This window comes from Ruditapes philippinarum, unplaced genomic scaffold (assembly GCF_026571515.1).
Source record: "Ruditapes philippinarum isolate M1 unplaced genomic scaffold, ASM2657151v2 ctg4914_1_1_1_1, whole genome shotgun sequence".
Lineage (NCBI taxonomy): Eukaryota > Metazoa > Mollusca > Bivalvia > Venerida > Veneridae > Ruditapes > Ruditapes philippinarum.
Window position 1 is genome coordinate 1 of NW_026859763.1, and position 17,617 is coordinate 17,617.

Consider the following 17,617-nt stretch of genomic DNA (forward strand, 5'->3'; position numbering starts at 1 on the left):
TCCTTACATTAACATTAACATTGGTACTAATGGATGGAATTCAAAATCTAGTAGAAAGAAAACTATAATGTATAAACTTTATTATAGATACTATTATTAGCCAGTTACACTGTGTATAAACATCTATAATCTGTACATTAATCGATACATGTATTAAAATTTATAAATTTAAATGCAAGTCTCATCAATCATAACTCTAAGTCTTTAAATATATAAATACACATTATATCCATATACTAAGATACACATGTATGCACATTACATTTATAATTCCCAGTTTCCATTTAAAATAAATATAACAGCCTATTAACATTGGTACTTGGATGGAATTCATAATCTTGTAGAAAGAAAACTATAATGTATAGTATTAAAGTATAAAAATCTCAAATATTCTATATCATATAATAAAGATTGAGTTGTGTGAGTGTCTAAACATTAAATGCATATATCTTACAGTAACAAATACTGTCCCTCCTAACCTTCCATAAGACTTTACTATATAAATAACTGCATATATATCAAGTGTTTAAAATTGATAACTTCAGGATCTTATCCTTTCTCTGTTTTAATATATGCACAGGAGCACCTAATGTTCTACCTTTCATTTTTACCAAATGTTATTTTATTATTAACAATTTAAATACAAACACATAGAAAATAATAATAAGCTTCACATAGTGATTAGAATATTCCTGTAGCAGAATACCTATAGGTATGTAGGCCTACTTACTGAACAAACTAGAAAAATTCAGTCTAAGGTATATAAAGCCAATATAAAAATCTATCAATATTCACTCCTCAGGGCTTCTACGCTTTTGATAACCTTACAACTTGTAAATGTTAAACAACAAAAAAAGTAAGTAATACCTAAGATAGATAGAAAAGAACAAATAATTTAGTGAATATGAGTTACTTCCCCTTAAAATAGAGAAAACCTGAAACCCAAATGAAAACCCTAAACGGCAAAATTATGAAATGTTGCAGGCTCAGTTTTATTAAGCCATGCACAAAATTTAGATGGCCATGTGTCAGCAGTAATTGCAGAAAAACGGATAGCTTTCAACATCCGGATACTGGTACACTTTGTAAAAACAATCATTCTGTGCAATAGATAAACGTAATATGGACAAAACCAATAGGAGAATCGTTCACAGCATTTCCATTATCTATCCTAATACTCATTGAACGTCCTTCTTGAAGGAAAATTTTGAAAATATATAAATGAATGCCATGCATATAGACCACAACGATATTCGAAATCCGGGTTTTAGTATATTGCCAATAAAGCTAATGTTCTTTAATTGTTTTTAAATAACGCGTTTACAGAAAATGTATTTTTTTTTATAATTATACAGATCTTTATTATAACTGTTATAGATAGTTTACAATGTTTCTTTTTTCAAAACACTTTTAAGCCAAATTAAATTTAACTGCATTTCTAACAACATATACTTAGTAAGTCGCACCCACACTGTGAGAGTTAATACGGCGACTTGGTTTCTTTACTTGTATGTGACATCTGCATTATTTTGAGGCTAGAGCTGGCACCTTAGGAACAACACCTTGAGTAAGAAGCTCAATTATATTATACTTAGAATATATCATAAAATGATAGCACAGTGTTATAATAATGCTGTGACTTACGGTGGGTTATCTAGTTGAAAAGGCTTGACAGTCATAACAATACATCGGCATTGATGGCTTAAAGTCCCTTCCTGTTCCTCATCATGTGCTAATACAACAGCTTCCTGGGCCGGTAAGCATTTTTGTGTGATCTAAAAATAATTACAAGTGAAATTCCGACTATGTATAATGAGTTGATGCTTTTTTTCATTTTTTATTTCTTAACACATTATGTCATAGATTTCACAAAAGTTTATGTCTGTTTGTTCTAAGTTTATCTTTTGAGATATACCATGTAAGTTGTTTGTCGTTTGCCGTTGTCCACATTGTCTTTAAATGAACTAAACAGACAAAATTATATAAAAAGAATCAGCTGAATTTTCTTTTTCTTTAGAATATAGATTTTATGGAGTAAATATAATATTTATTTTTATATCAATTCAGAACATTGTTCTAATTATTACAGCATTTGTCTATTGTATTTAGTATCTTTATCTCGTGTTAATATTGACCTCATTTCAGGGTCAAAGTGCTGAAGCATTAATACTTACAAAGTATTGATAGAGATATATTTTTTTAACTTACTACTTTTTAAAAGTCACATTTTTAAGTTATCACTGTACAGATAATTATAAAATCGGATAAGAATAGTTGCACTTCAGTTAACGAAATTGCCTGTTTCGTGTAAGACACATCAGGGTCAGCATGGTCTTCTAGTTGTTTGAGTTTTTTTATCCAAAAGGAACGTGTAGTAACAGTAATTTAAAACAGATGGAATATAAACACACACTGTATTATCTGGTTGATTAACTTATCATTTTATAATATACTGAAAGAAAAAAGTTAGCAAGTTTTTCACACCTATTATTTTTTATTTTTGAGCTTTCGAATGAAGACGTTTTTATATGTAAATGATGTACTTATCGATGCTCTTTACACATCTGTTGTGTTTGTTCGAAACCGTGTATTTTATCAGCGAAGCGTAAGAAACTCGAATATCACGTGCAACGTAAGCACGGCAATTTCGGTAGCGTGTAGAGTCGAGTAATGTACCTCATTGTTTTGAGCTGTTACCACAAACAAAATAACCAGTTTAAAACTCGAAGAAATTCAAATGGGGAGTCGCCAAGGAATGACGTTAGAAGAACGTCAAAGAGCTGTAGGTATGCTCCACGCTGGTATGACGGCAAGAGCTGTCGCTCGGCATTTCAATCGCCATGAGTCTACAATTAGTCGCCTTAGAAACCGTCTGAGGCAAACAGGACGAGTCAACGACAGACCCAGATCAGGCAGACCACGGAAAACAACGCCACGCGAAGACCGTCACATCACGACGCTTTCTCGACGTAACCGGTTTATGTCCAGTGGGAAGATAGCCCGAGATCTCATGAATACTACTGGGACAAGGGTGTGCCTCAGAACCGTGAGAAATAGGCTTCGCGCGACAAGGCACACTAGATACTGAACTCCTTGTGAATTTTGACGCCTTACCCCTAACGTCTTTCAGGCTGTACAGTGAGCTAAGGCAAGAGGGTTTTGACAATTAATTGTTACAAACTTATTGAAAACTAAATTCTTTATTCAATTATGTACTTGGTTTATGTCAAATGGGTATAGTTTCAATAAACCAGTGAAATATTTCCGAACTTGCTAAACTTTTTTCTCTCAGTATAATTGTATGAAAGTAGTTAAGCAAAGATGCATTGTTTACAAAAAAATAAATAGAGTGATATCATGCTTATTTTTGTCTATGTCAAGTTGTGGTGGATACGTTATATATATTTCAAAAGATTGACTTTTATCTGGGTGATTTGCCAATAACCAATAATAAAGAAAAATATTAAAGATATAATATAAAAATACTACCTATTATAAAGACTGTCACTCTCTTTTAAAAATTGAACGCTTATGATATATTCCGAACAATATTTGTTGGAATGCCCGTGGATAACGTGGATTTTTTATATTTTTTTACAATTTAAGCGATCTGTTTATGATGCGCTACCACCATTTACAATTGGAAGAACATAATCTCACTTTAAGCTAAATACAGATGGGTTTGAAAGTATTGCTTTCAACAAAAAAATCCACAAGAATATCATTCTCATTTAACAACTGATTTATATCATTGATTTATTAGAGAAGGTAATCATAAAAAGGCTAGAATAGAGTAGCAGTGATACTGTTATTGAGATGAAGAAATGGCAATATTGTGGATGTAACCTTAGATAACTGAAAACTCCTCTTTTAGTTTGAGATTTTACGTTTTTATCTTATGTCGTATTAGATTAGATGTATTAACAATGATTAAACTTCTACAAGCTTACATCATTTAGTTTATACAGATTTATTTAAGTTCGATTTTGTTGGAAGCTATAAGCTTATTGAAACACCCTCGAATCCGTTCCTGGAACCAACCAGTACTAAGCAATGAATGTAAAGTTTCTTGCTCAAGGAAACAACGGCTTGCTCCTGACAGGGTTTTAACCCACGCGGTCAGCAATCCTTAGATTACTAGTCCGACGCGTTAACCACTCGGCCACGCTGCCATTCAAGCTTACATTATTTCACACAGTCATTATGGAAACGCCTTTTTATCAAATACAATGATCTCAATCTAATATATGTTTGCAATTATTTCCTTACTTACATTTTGTTGACAGGTGTACTTTCTGTCTTTGAGTAATTTAAAAATGCCATCCTCGAGATTTTCAGTTACTTCATTTATATATGAGTATATCAGCAATCCGTCAAGTCTAGAAAATACAACATTCGTTCTACTTCTAGCATAACAAAAATGTGACTTATTAAATAACACATTGTGATATCATTTTTTTTTCAAACAGACCTATAAATCAGATATGTTATGTAATTATATACAAAATGTTATTCAATATAACTTCTTAATTGGTGTCACAAAATTCTTGTTTTAAAGCGACCAACATTCTTTCTCAAAAAGTTTAAGAATTTCAATTCTTTTACAGTAAAATCGCGACACTGTACATTTATTATTAAGAATTATTTTGAATTGCAATTTTAATGTCAAAAAGGATAACGTGCCAAACACTACTGTGATACTTTACTACAATCGTTCTTATGTATGTTGTATTTCAGTATGTAAACGATGATATTTTTAAGTATAAATGAGATTGTTTTGCCATATATCTTTGATATGTATACACCGATGTGCCTTGTAAACTATGTGTTTATACAGAATACAATTAACCGAGCTTGATGTAATTTAATATATGCAAAATTAGAAATACGTACTGTTTATTAAAATCATAATTATGAGATATCGTGTGTACTTTCCCCTCTGTTCTTACTTTACTGAAATCACATTCAACTTCTGTATTACCTGAAACAAACAAAACAATATATGAAACGGAAGATCGTTCAATGATTATAACAAAGCACATACAATTGCTTTTTTGGGGGAGGGGGTATGATAAAGTGCATAATCCCTAGCAACCAGCACCGGCTTAAGCGGCCAACTCTTAATCAGTTGGCAACAAACCAAATTTTCATTTCCTCTTTACATTACATTCAACCTATTCAGTTCTTCAAAGCAATTTAAAGATATTTGTGGAATATTGTCACCCGTTTTAAAACATTGCCTCACGCTATAATCACCAATCGCAACTTTTCGGCCCTTTCTTCGGATAAGGACCTTGAACACAATATTATGAATACAGGAAACGGGATTTTGGTCTACCTACGCTGTGAAACTGAACGTGTAAACAAATACTAATTTATTGTTGGGAGTTGTTGACAAGTTTTTATCTAATATATCAAGTAAATGCCGATCTAATATTTATAATAAGTAAATTCATAGATATAATAGTAAACAGTACATTATTTTTATACTTATTATTATTGAAGTAGAAACCAAAAGTACAACATGCCAACCTGTTGAAATTAAGTCGGATGTGTTTAAAAGTGAACATCAGAGGTTATATTCAAATAACAACAGCTGTCGGTAGGACAGCACGCTCGACTATTCTAAGTGCTTGATAGTAAAAGAGCCTGGATAATGTTAATTTTTTTAACTTCACAAAAGGGCTATTTTTTTTTTATAAATTCATATTATAGGCCTTAGAGAGAGTCTAATTATACAGTATTGGCTTGACTATTCGGAAGGTAATGTCACGAGGGTGTTTAATTGAGTATAATAATACTAATTACCTATGAATACATAAATTTGACAGAAAAGGTACAAAGGCTTGTTATTAAGATGTTATATCAAGTAAATAACTGCTTTATTATTATGAATGCATAAAATTGTCCCAAAAAAGGCACAAACCCTTCAGTAGTTATTGAGATAACAGCTTACAAGCAAAACTTTACCAAGAATGTCTAAGTTGAAAAAGGGGAGAAAAATCAGCCTAAATGCAAGATAGAATTATGGATCTTTGTCAGTGACCTACAATTATGACCCTAAATGCATATGTGAAGTTTTAAATAAATATCTTTAATAGTTATTGAGATATTTAAAACTTGCATGTAAACATTAACCAAGAGACTAAGTAGAAAAGGGGATATGAATCAGCCTTAATGCAAGATAGAGTTATGGAACGGTCAGTGACATACAATTATGATCCTCCAATTATGACCCTAAGTGCATGTGTAAAGTGTCAAGTAAATATATTTGAAGACCTTTAACCTTTAACCAAAATTTCTAAGTTTCAAAGTGGCAAATAATTATGCAAATATTGCAGGCAGAGTTATGCAATTTTGCAAACTGATGTACATTGTTACTATAAAAAGTATTTTAAATTTCAATTGAATATCAAGCAATAATTGAGATATTTGACTTTACAAAAAACTTTAACCAAAATTTCTAAGTTAAACAGGGGCATAATTATGTCAATATTGTAGGCAGAGTTATCCAACTTGTCAATCTTATGTAGCTTGTTACTATAAATAAGTATTGTAAGTTTCAATTGAATATCTCAAGTAATAATTGAGATATTTGACTTTACAAAAAACTTTAACCAAAATTTCTAAGTTAAAAAGGGGCATAATTCTGTCAATATTGTAGGCAGAGTTATCCAACTTGTCAATCTGATGTAGCTTGTTACTATAAATAAGTATTGTAAGTTTCAATTGAATATCTCAAGTAATAATTGAGATATTTGACTTTACAAAAAACTTTAACCAACGCAGACGCCGACGCGGACACTGACGCCGACGCCGGGGCGACTACAATAGCTCTCATATTCTTCGAATAGTCGAGCTAAAAATGGTTGTCAAACATATTTGTTGTCATAATTGTACTGAAACAAATTTTTTCCTTTGAATGTCAAATATATACATTCGTTTTACATTATCGAAGATTAAATTATCGGTTAGTGTTTACATCTGCAACCACGTGGTAGAACAACTTACATTTATATTATATTTGTATTGTTTCCGAGGTTATTATAGAAAATAGCCGAGGACGTTCCGATTGTATAATCATTTAGAAAATTCTATGTTACAGGTTAATTGAAACAAATACATGTTAATTCCTTTGACGATTGAATCACTCTTTTATACAATTACATTGCTACAAAACTTGGCATGTAACTCATCTTGGCTTAATCATAAGTGATGGTTATCAAGTATTTTTCTTTAAAAAATATCCCATTCATCCTTACTGGTAATCTAGCTTCTCTGTTTCGGTGAATGGAGATTCTACATTTATTCTTCGATTATTATTTAGAAAGTCGATATCTGAGTAATTCAAATCTAAAATGCCATACCTAATTTATAAAATCCACTCATTTGATAGCCTGCCGTCCAGATGTCGTTGCAGGAAGAATATTCTGGTGAAGGACAACGCTCTTCATCCGTCCTATCTTCGCAGTCAGGAAAATCATCACAAACTAGCCTACTTGGAATACATCGCACGTTATCGCAGTGAAAAGATCCAATATGACAACTATCTATAATGTGAGAATCGAAATATTACAAGTGGTTTATAATTAAATACTATTTATCATCAACAATTTAGTCCGTTGAAATATACGGGATTTTCCATGAGTGTGGGTTATTAATGAATCATGCAATATTAAGTAGAATATAAAAGTGAAAACGTTGACAGCAATTTTCTATGTTGACTTGTGTATACACAACACTTACGTATAGCCGGGAATAATTACACTAAAAATTTAAGACATTGAAAATTCGTGACCTGAGGGCATGTACGGGTAAACTAAGAAGTTAACCCGTTACTGTACTAAGTTGACTGTATGTTTACGTAATTGACAATGACCTACCACAGTTGTGTTCATCAGTCCCATCAATACATTGTTTAAAGGCATCACATCTCTGATCTTCTGGAATACATTGTCCATTAGAACAGCGGTATTCCGAATTCAGGCAAAGTGGGTGATCTATAGATACAAAAACAATGATTGTTGCCCAATAAATATACCTTTTAATATAAGCATGTAAAAGTAAATATATCAGTTCGTAACAAGTGATCAATGTAAGTTGTTTTCTTTATCTAGGGTGAGGATCTATTTTTACAGGTTTGACGTTGATGGCAGTACGTAAAATTTATTAAATTCACAAAATATACATACATGGATAACTTGTTATTTTGAAATCTATACGTTATCATCATCAAGTATTGTTACGAACAAAAAAGTTGAAAATGTGCAACATTTGTATATTGTGTTAGTATTGTATTAATTTGCTGATATGTTGTGTGTTCTTTTATGTGTTTTATGTGCATTTTTGTATGGTTTTACGTCGCACCATAACAATAGAGGTTATGTGAGGCATTTCCAGCTCTACTGGTGGAAAAGAAATACTTAAGGTGCCGTTCGATGCGTTATTAGGCAATGTTTTATTTGAATAACACATTATTGATTTAAACAGTTTACATTATTCAGGAACGGCAATACTAAGTTTCATTTACTTACCACAGCTTTCGTCAGATGAGTCCGGACAGTCGGAAATAAAGTCACAAACTTGACTGATATGAATGCAGCCTCCAGTTAAACATTCAAAATGATATTGAGAACAGTTGGAATTCTGACCTGTTATGAAAAATGAATGAAAAAAGTATTACGTTTTCGATTGAGATTTGATTTGAAGCAGAACTGAAGAATAAGAAAAGATTTAGACAAACAAAGAAATAAACTGTCACTTATTACGAACAACACATAATTAGCAGCGTATGCTAACATGCATTTAAACATAAGATACTGGATATTGTCTGCAATCTGTTCAATATAAACACTATATTTTTATTACTTTCCTTCCTTTAATTTATTTATTTATTAATTAAGAATCATAAACATTTATATTAGCATATACCATGGGCCTGGGAACATTCTCTTCTTTTATCTAAGTTTTTTGAGTCTTGTAGTTTCTTTGAAATTAAAGTAGGTAAACTGAATTAAGTTAGTCTTTTATTGCATAATAAACAATGTATTGAAACAGGATCAATTTTAGCCGTTGACGATATTGCAAACATTATCATCCTTGCCATTTTCAGTTTGTGAATACAGCTTTTGAAACGTCTAACAAAATTTTAAAATGTTGATGATTATTGGCATTAAATGTGGTTATAGTTAAGTGGTAAATTAGATTTTAGAACAACGGTAAATAAGACAAAAAAGTTTAACGAACTGTTGATTGCACAGTTCTTCTCATCAGAGGCATCCATACAATCAATCACACCATCACATCTTGCAATAATCAAAACCCATTCATGACTTTCACAATGGAACAATATTTCACTTGACATTAAAGGCTCTACCTCGGGTATAATCATAGTTGTTAATAATTTATGCTCTGAAAATAAAACAATTCCACATATATATTTGATTAAACTGCGAACATTTAACATGATGAAGAAACTTATGCTCCAAATAATGGTCGTTAGCCATCAAAACATACAAATCATGGGATGACACCAAAATAACGAGTACAATAAAACTTACCACAAAATATCACCGAGCAAGAAACTAAACACCAATTACTTAGTTCTGGTGGTTTTACTTTCTATTAAATTGAACTGAAATAATGTTCGGACAACTAATGATCAATAAGTCAATAAGTAATTCCATGAAATTATATTATCCTAAAAGAAATAAATATAAGATATGTCCCATTTTCTCTTTGTTTGCATTACGTCATTTGGATACGGGTTTTAGCAATAAAGTCAAATTTTTTTTTCCTTTTAAAAAATTTGTAAATTAATTATTTTAAACCCCGAAAAGGGGGGTTTTGTACTTAATTAATATGAAAAAGAGTTAAAAATTTTTGTTGCTTTGCCTTCAGGGAGTAAAAAAACCCGCCCTGGTGGTTTACCTTTGTGAATTACCCTCGTCCGAAACATCCCCCAAATCAATTTTTCCCGTTACATTTGTTCGTATGGTATAAAAATTCCCTTTCAAAAAAAATGGTGTTCCATGCAAAAAAATGGATTGCCCGTATCTTTAAGTGGGATTTTTCTTTAAAAAAAAAAAACCGAAAAAAAAAGGGTACAATTTTTGGAGGAACCTTATTATTGTTATAATAGACAGAAAATAATACAAAATGATACAGAAATTAGTACTAAAATGTTTTTGTTTATTTTCAGTGCAGGTTATTACTGACAAGCAGTATTTTGTCTCACAGTCACATTTTTCCAAAAAGCTATCTTTATACAACAAAGCTGCCTGCAAAATGCATCTCCGCTTACTCCGCTTATTCCGCTTAACGTTGACAGACATAAATCTTCCACAACAAGCATTCCACTTCATCTACTTTTGTGTAAGCGTAGGTGCATTACAATGACATTTCGATGCACTCTATATTATGAAAAGTACTTTTTTCATTTGACTCTGAAAACATTGCTGAGGAGGGTATTTAATCAAATTGAACGTCATTTCCATGAACGAAGCTTGTCAACACACTTAAATATGGACCGGTCTATAATAGACACATTGTTTAAAATAATGATAGAAGCAACAGAAATGTGTCATTGTTCAAGAACAATATTTTTACCATGATATGTAGATATGTCATATATGATAATTATCTCACACTTACTGTCAACACTCGTATATAACTCTTTCATTTTTTTGTCACGTAATGGACTTGATACTATCAATATAATTAGTGGTAAAACAGACTTTTCATTATGGACCACTTCATATTAGAACAACACAAAAGAGCTACGTAATGTCGATCTCTTACTGTAAATGTGAATTGACTTTTGGCAGGAAGGTAAACTAAAATTAAAAAAAAATCTAGCCTTATTGTCTAAAAGTAAGATTGATAGTAGAATATGAATATTATTTTTGGCTTTTCCGATTGTAAATGTACACACATTAAAAGAGGTGAGTACTGAAGATACTCACTGTCAAACAAACAAGCCTCATGACGTGTCCCTGGATCAGTTGTAAAACACCACAGGTACCCTTCAGAGTATGGATCACGGCAAAAATTTCGTGCTTCCTCAATATTTCTATCTGGAAACTGTGAATCGGAAAACTTCTCGTGATCGTGAGGTGTTGTATCATTCCAATATTGACAATACTTGCCGGTGTATGTTTCATTATGTTTTCCTTCGTACGGGGAAATGGTTGAGAAACACCTGTCTGATGCAGTTTCTAAAAGCAGATTTATATGCAGTAAAACTGAATGTTAAAACTATAATTTATAATCACTTATCTCAGGAATGGAAGGGCAAATGAACCCCCACGATCAAATGGTTGAGTGCGAATGTTTTTAAACAACTCCATGTTATTAGACTTCGATATAAATGCAACTATATGAATTTATGAAGTAAAAAATATCCCACTTACCGAAAAAGAGACAATTTTCAATTTCTGTTTCAGCATCCGTTGTTCGGCACCAAAGAATACTCTCTCGAAACGGATCACGACAATAGTTTGACGCATCTGTGAGTGTCTCATCCGGGAACTGGGTGTCCTTAATAGTGTCGTCTCTCTTATGTGGATAGTCTGAGTTCCAGCGCTGACATGTTTTACCTGACACTGTTTTACTCAATTTTCCAGCATAATTATGAGGATCAAACTCGTCGTTACCTGAATGATGCACGCATGTATGTATATAGGCATAATAAGATAATTCGTATAATTTCTTTTCATTCCGTAATGCATTCATATACATTGTTTTTGTGAGGTTCTACGTTGCACTAACATAGTATAGGTCATATGGCGTCTTTCAAGGAATACTGGCGGGGGAAACCTCGGGTGACCTTGTACATTATTTCAGTCATAAATGGGCAACTGAGTAGAATATTCGATATTTCGTAAGCAAACTGGATAGCTTTTTTCATATGCAGAAAACGACGACACTTGCACAGCTCGAATCAACAGGAGTGACCAGCAAGTGGTTTGAAAGCAACGACCTTAACCGCTCGGACAGACATGGAAGCCCCACATTTGTACATACATACCTTTATTTCCAATTATGCGTTCATATATGCAACAATTGGTAACCTTTCATTATACAACTGCAAACTTTGCAAAGAAACAGATATTATTGATTGTACGATTAAATATATATTTATTTTTTTTATATTTTCATTGCTGATTTCCTTGGAACATAAGTATGTCATTAGTCTATCATGTAAGAAAAATCAAACAACAAACCTTGTAAAGCACATTCTTCAAAACGAACCATAGGATTTGTGGTATAGCACCATATATACCCTTTTTTCTCTGGATCCCTGCAGTAGTTCTGAGCTTCTTCATAAGAGTCTTCTGGGAAGTCAGAACTCCAGTAGTTATTGCGGAAATCCTTCCAGAACTGACAAGGTAATCCTGATTTCGTCATGTTTATTGTTCCGTTATATTTATGAGGGTCAACATCAGGCAGAACTGCCATAGAACAAAAAAACAAACCAGCTGAATTTATAAACGGACAAGAACTTATTAGACAAAAATAATGTATTTTAGTATAACTGAGTTTAATTTCATGCTACTGCTTTTTTATTAAAATCAAATACAATCACACATGCATAATTATGTATATAAGACAAACAATGAAATTAATAATTAAATTTAAAGTATTTATATGAATGTTGTAGTTGTTTATAAAAAAGCAAAAATGTCGAAGTAGGTTAGTTGTAGCTTTTGAATGTCGGCACTTCCCAAAATAATATAAAAGTTTTTTTAGATAATTTGAATGAAAGTTACTATTTGAATTAACTTTAAAAATTTAAACAAAACAGTACTTAAACAGATTCTTTTTCCTTTCTTAATTGTGAAAAAAATGAAGTTGAAAGTAAGAGATTTCTATGCTCAACATGAATCTAGTTAATCCTATTTAACGTTTATACTATACCGAGAAATACATAAAGTACGACAAACATAATTATACAAATGTATCAAATATTTTCACTAATTGTTTTAATATTGCATAATTATTCGATCAAAATGAAATTGTTTATATACACTGTCCTTTGAACTTATAATGATGCGAACTGATGCTTAACGCATTTTGAATTAATTATTTCTGATAATGAATCAATTCTTCGCCGTATACCCACGGCCGAACCATAGTTTTTTATCTGCCGTGGAAATTTTTGCCGGTTTCCAGTTGATAAAAGGTGTGTCAAAGACAACTTTTTCATTGGTTGCCTCACGATTTCATGAGGCGATTAAGACCAATCGAAACGCTCGTTCCATTTGACGTTTGTTGAAACGTTAATTCTAGAAAAAATATAACTATTGTGCTCTCTGCTTGTGAAATAATTTAATTGGAAATTGTTTTTGTCTCTTATATTGGCAAGACACGTGAAATAGGTTTACATCGTGGGAGCTGCTATTTAGTTTCTTAAAGCTGTTTACCTTTGCTGTCGAAGAATTTAAATCGTGCTGAACACGATTTAAATGATCGATATTTTACGCACCTGTTGATGTATATCGAAGCAATTTGATTCAATTTCAATTTATCCACGTTTGATTACACTTTACATGTTATTCAACCGGGGGTTTCTGACGATGGAATCAATTATTTCAATATGCGTTTACTTGCCACATGTTTCCTTAATATTGCACTAACATCTTGCGACATAAGCAAATTAGTTTTTCCTATGCCGCTATAGAAAATACTGTAAAACAGAAATTTTGAAATTACACTGTAGATACTTCTGAACAAGTACTTTTGCGTTTTGCGAAAAATCTGTAATTCGCGACAAGAGCAACAAAAAGAGAACCTTACAGTACACCTGCATTATCATAACTAAACAAAGGTAATGACTGTTTATTACTTATAGTTGCATCCGTTTTGCCTTCATCACAGACGAAATATTTGGCCAGTCCTCTCTCGCAGTCCTCAACTTCCCAAGTGTCATTGTAACGCCCAAGATGAAAGGACATACGTGTACAGCTCCCTTTGGACGATGGTTCATCTCTATTCCTGCAAATATTTAGGTAACGCCTTTAATCTGTAAATGATGTGTTCAAATATTTCCATAACAAATAAGTTTTCATGTTCAAATTACTAAAATAGAATACTAAATGTGCATATAGTAAATTTCTTAGCTTGAAATGAGCAATTATAATAAGCGCAAAATTCATTACACTATGAGAGTAAATTATCTTTTAGTCTATTAAAACAAATACTTTTTGTCAATGAAAGAAAGAATAAAAATAGTTACCATGCCGCGAATGTTGAAGGCGAGCCGTTATCCCACATATGCTCAATTACACCTCTACCATTTCGTACCTTGTGTAAACCTGAAGTTGATGAATATCACTAGTAATCAAAAGTAATTAAATGAGAAATAAAAACATAATTTTAGCCTCATTAAAGTAGCGTATGGATAGAAATGAGAAATGCATGCAGAAAGTCACAAGGCTAATATTTAAATAATGTATGCTTTTCTTTCTTCTGAATATCGTACACTAGAATAATTCAAGTCACTCAAAATAAAATAGCATTTAAATGAAATATAAAACAATTCTTGACAACCGCAACTATCCCTTAACTGTCGCAGAATAGCAGTTTTCAATCGCCTTTAAAACGTTTCAGAGACTAAAATTTCTTTAGAAGAAAATTCCAACACTGTGTTAATGTGTTACTTATTGAAATGAAAACCCGAATAATTTATATCTGTAGAGACTAATTGATAAAATACAACAAAGCCTTTCACAAGATATTTGCTTCTAGTTTCCCTATTTTGATGAAATAGCTTTTTTTTACTGATCAAAGCATGAAATGAATATTATCTAATGTAGTTATCATACATCTATGAGAGTGTGTTAACGAAAAAAAAGACATATTTTGGCTACTTGCCCGGTGCTTACCTATATGGGAGTAATAATGCGGATCCGGGTCATCATATTTAAATATAGTATCAATTTTTTGTCTTACATCGGCGTATCGAAAGTTTCTTAGCATTTGTTTAACCAGATACATTTCATCGTAAGACGAAAAGGAAACAAGCCTTAGCTTTCGTATCCAACACTCATAGCCGGCCGTGTTCCAAGATACAGTCGTACCAGAAAAAATACTGTAACATTTGTTAAATGCTGAAGAACATGCTGGAATATAATTACATTATAAAAGTCAAATTTTTAGATAAATAAATAAATAAGAAAGTAAATAATAGTCTAATACGAGCCAAGAAATACTCGCCTTGAAAAAAAGGATAGTGATAATCAGAATTAAAAACAAGAGGGCCATGATGGCCCTGAAATCGCTCACCTGTATATAGGCCCCCAGGGGAGGGGCCGATTTTAACACAAGGGTTTTTATTTGAACAAAATTGGTAGACACCCATTTGAAGATGTTTCAAGATAAGTATCTAAACTATAGCTCTTTGGAGTTTTTTTAAAGAAGATTTTTTAAAAGTTTTTACTATACACATAAAGGGGAAAAACAATGACCCCCGGGCGGGGCCAATTTTTACCCCATGGCTTTTATTTGAACAAACTTAGTAGACACTCACTAGAAGATATTTCATGCTTAGTATCTTAACTCCAGCTCTTTGGGTTTTTTAAAAGAAGATTTTTTTTAAGTTTTTGCTATACACATATAAGGAAAATCAATGACCCCGGGACGGGCCAATTTTAACCCCAAAGCCCTTATTTGAACAAACTTGGTAGACAACCATTAGAAGATGTTTCATGCTAAATATCTTTGCTCTAGCTCTTAGGGTTTTTTAAAAGAAGACTTTTTAAGTTTTTACTATATACATGAAGGGAAAAACAATGACCAACAGGGCGGGGCCAATTTTGACCCTAGGGCTTTTATTTGAACAAACTTGGTTGACACCCACTAGAAGATGTTTCATGCTTTATATCTAAGCCCTTGCTATTTGGGTTTTTTAAAAGAAGATTTTTAAGTTTTTGCTATATACAAATAAGGAAAGTCAATGACCCCCCTGGGGCGGGGCCAATTTTGACCCCAGGGCTTTTATTTGAACAAAGGCTTTTATTTGGACATACTTGGTAGACACTGACCAGACAATTTTTTATGCCAAATATTAAACAGGGCTCATCCTGGGGGAAAATATTAGGGAGAAGTAACTTCCTCGCGAAAATTAGGGAGAAGGGAAACAACCCAATGTGTATGCATTAACATGCATGGCTAAACATCCTTTAACTATAATATATTCACAATTAACAACACTCATAATATTTTCTACAGTTTATTAATAGTAGATCTGGCAATAGCATCTAAATGTTTTTCAGCTGCAAATATGAATAAAAACAAATTATTTTTGATACCTATTTATCAGCTATTTATAAGCTTTCTCTAAATATATGTTTATATATTTTCATGTAGATTTGTTGTTAATAATGTATAAGAAAAAATATGATGAATATATTAATTTTTCATTTTTTACTTTCCTAACTTTCATAAGAAGATGAAGTTATTAGATACTGATTTTAACAGAAATTTCTTTTAAGATCCTGTACGTTGTCATGTCACATTTAAGTGAAATTTTATATACATGTATGCATATAATTATGCTTATAAAACAATTTTCAAACATCTAAGAATATGTAAAATATGTACTGAAAACATTTCTGCACATTATATTTAATCACTAAAATTATATACATTCATTTCTTATTGAAAAATTTGACTGAGAAATTATAGAAAATAAATTTCTAATTACCTCCCATTATTTTCATGAAATGTTAAATTCGGTAATAGATTTCTATCTTTATACATAATGCTTTTTGAAATTAACTATATTGATAAATCTTAATATGATCGTCATATTTATGACATTAAAACAAATATATTTATTGAAACAATAAGAACACTTCTTTCCTGACAAATTTTGTTGATATATACATTACATGATATACAACCGATATTGACAGCATGACAATCACGATTCGTAGTTTTAGCCGGGATGTCGTGCCCACATGCGTAAACTGTGTCAAATTTGGCATTTCTACACAGAGAACAATACAAAAATTGCCAAAGACCCTCACTTACTACAACATACCAATCGTTAGATTTTTGCGAATTGGCTTTCTTAAATTTTCGCGTAGGTGTATCAGAATCTTCATCTACTGCTAGGTTTTGGCATTTCGGCCTGTAGCCATGACGTGAGAGACATAACAATTTTACAGTAAAAATTGATGTTAACGGACTGAAATCATTCAAAACTATGATTAAGTTTTTAACCCGGTCACTGATCATTAATGAAATTGATTATTTTTAATTGACTAACAGCTTTTTGATAGCCGTAAAAACTCCATTGCACCTCGCCTTTACTTGGGTTAAACATCTCACCATTGAAGTGCATTGAGTATATCAATTAGGGAAGATATCACTTGTTTAGATAATCAAAAAAAAAAACAATGTATAATTATCCCCTTATCCCATATTAAACTCGCAAAACTGTCACGTTTCGGGCCGATGCTCTCATTATTTACTGTTTAGAGTAGGCGGTCTAATCGATTTTTAAGTTTTTTTCTCAGAGTTCTGCATGGAATTAAATTCTTTGAAAAATCTTTTAAAATTGACTACCAAAGGAACATTTCTATGAAGTTTGGATGAAATTGGCTTAGCAGTT

General features: G+C 31.9%; 1 long non-coding RNA gene across 1 annotated transcript; it reads right to left on the bottom strand.

Annotated features, from left to right (window-relative positions):
• Positions 1-1,644: 1,644 nt before the first annotated feature.
• LOC132757858 (uncharacterized) lies at positions 1,645-4,983 on the bottom strand. Its single transcript, XR_009629510.1, has 3 exons — positions 4,894-4,983; positions 4,274-4,379; positions 1,645-1,775 (listed from the first exon to the last, which is right to left on the bottom strand). It is a non-coding gene; the product is annotated as an uncharacterized LOC132757858 (long non-coding RNA).
• Positions 4,984-17,617: the final 12,634 nt, after the last annotated feature.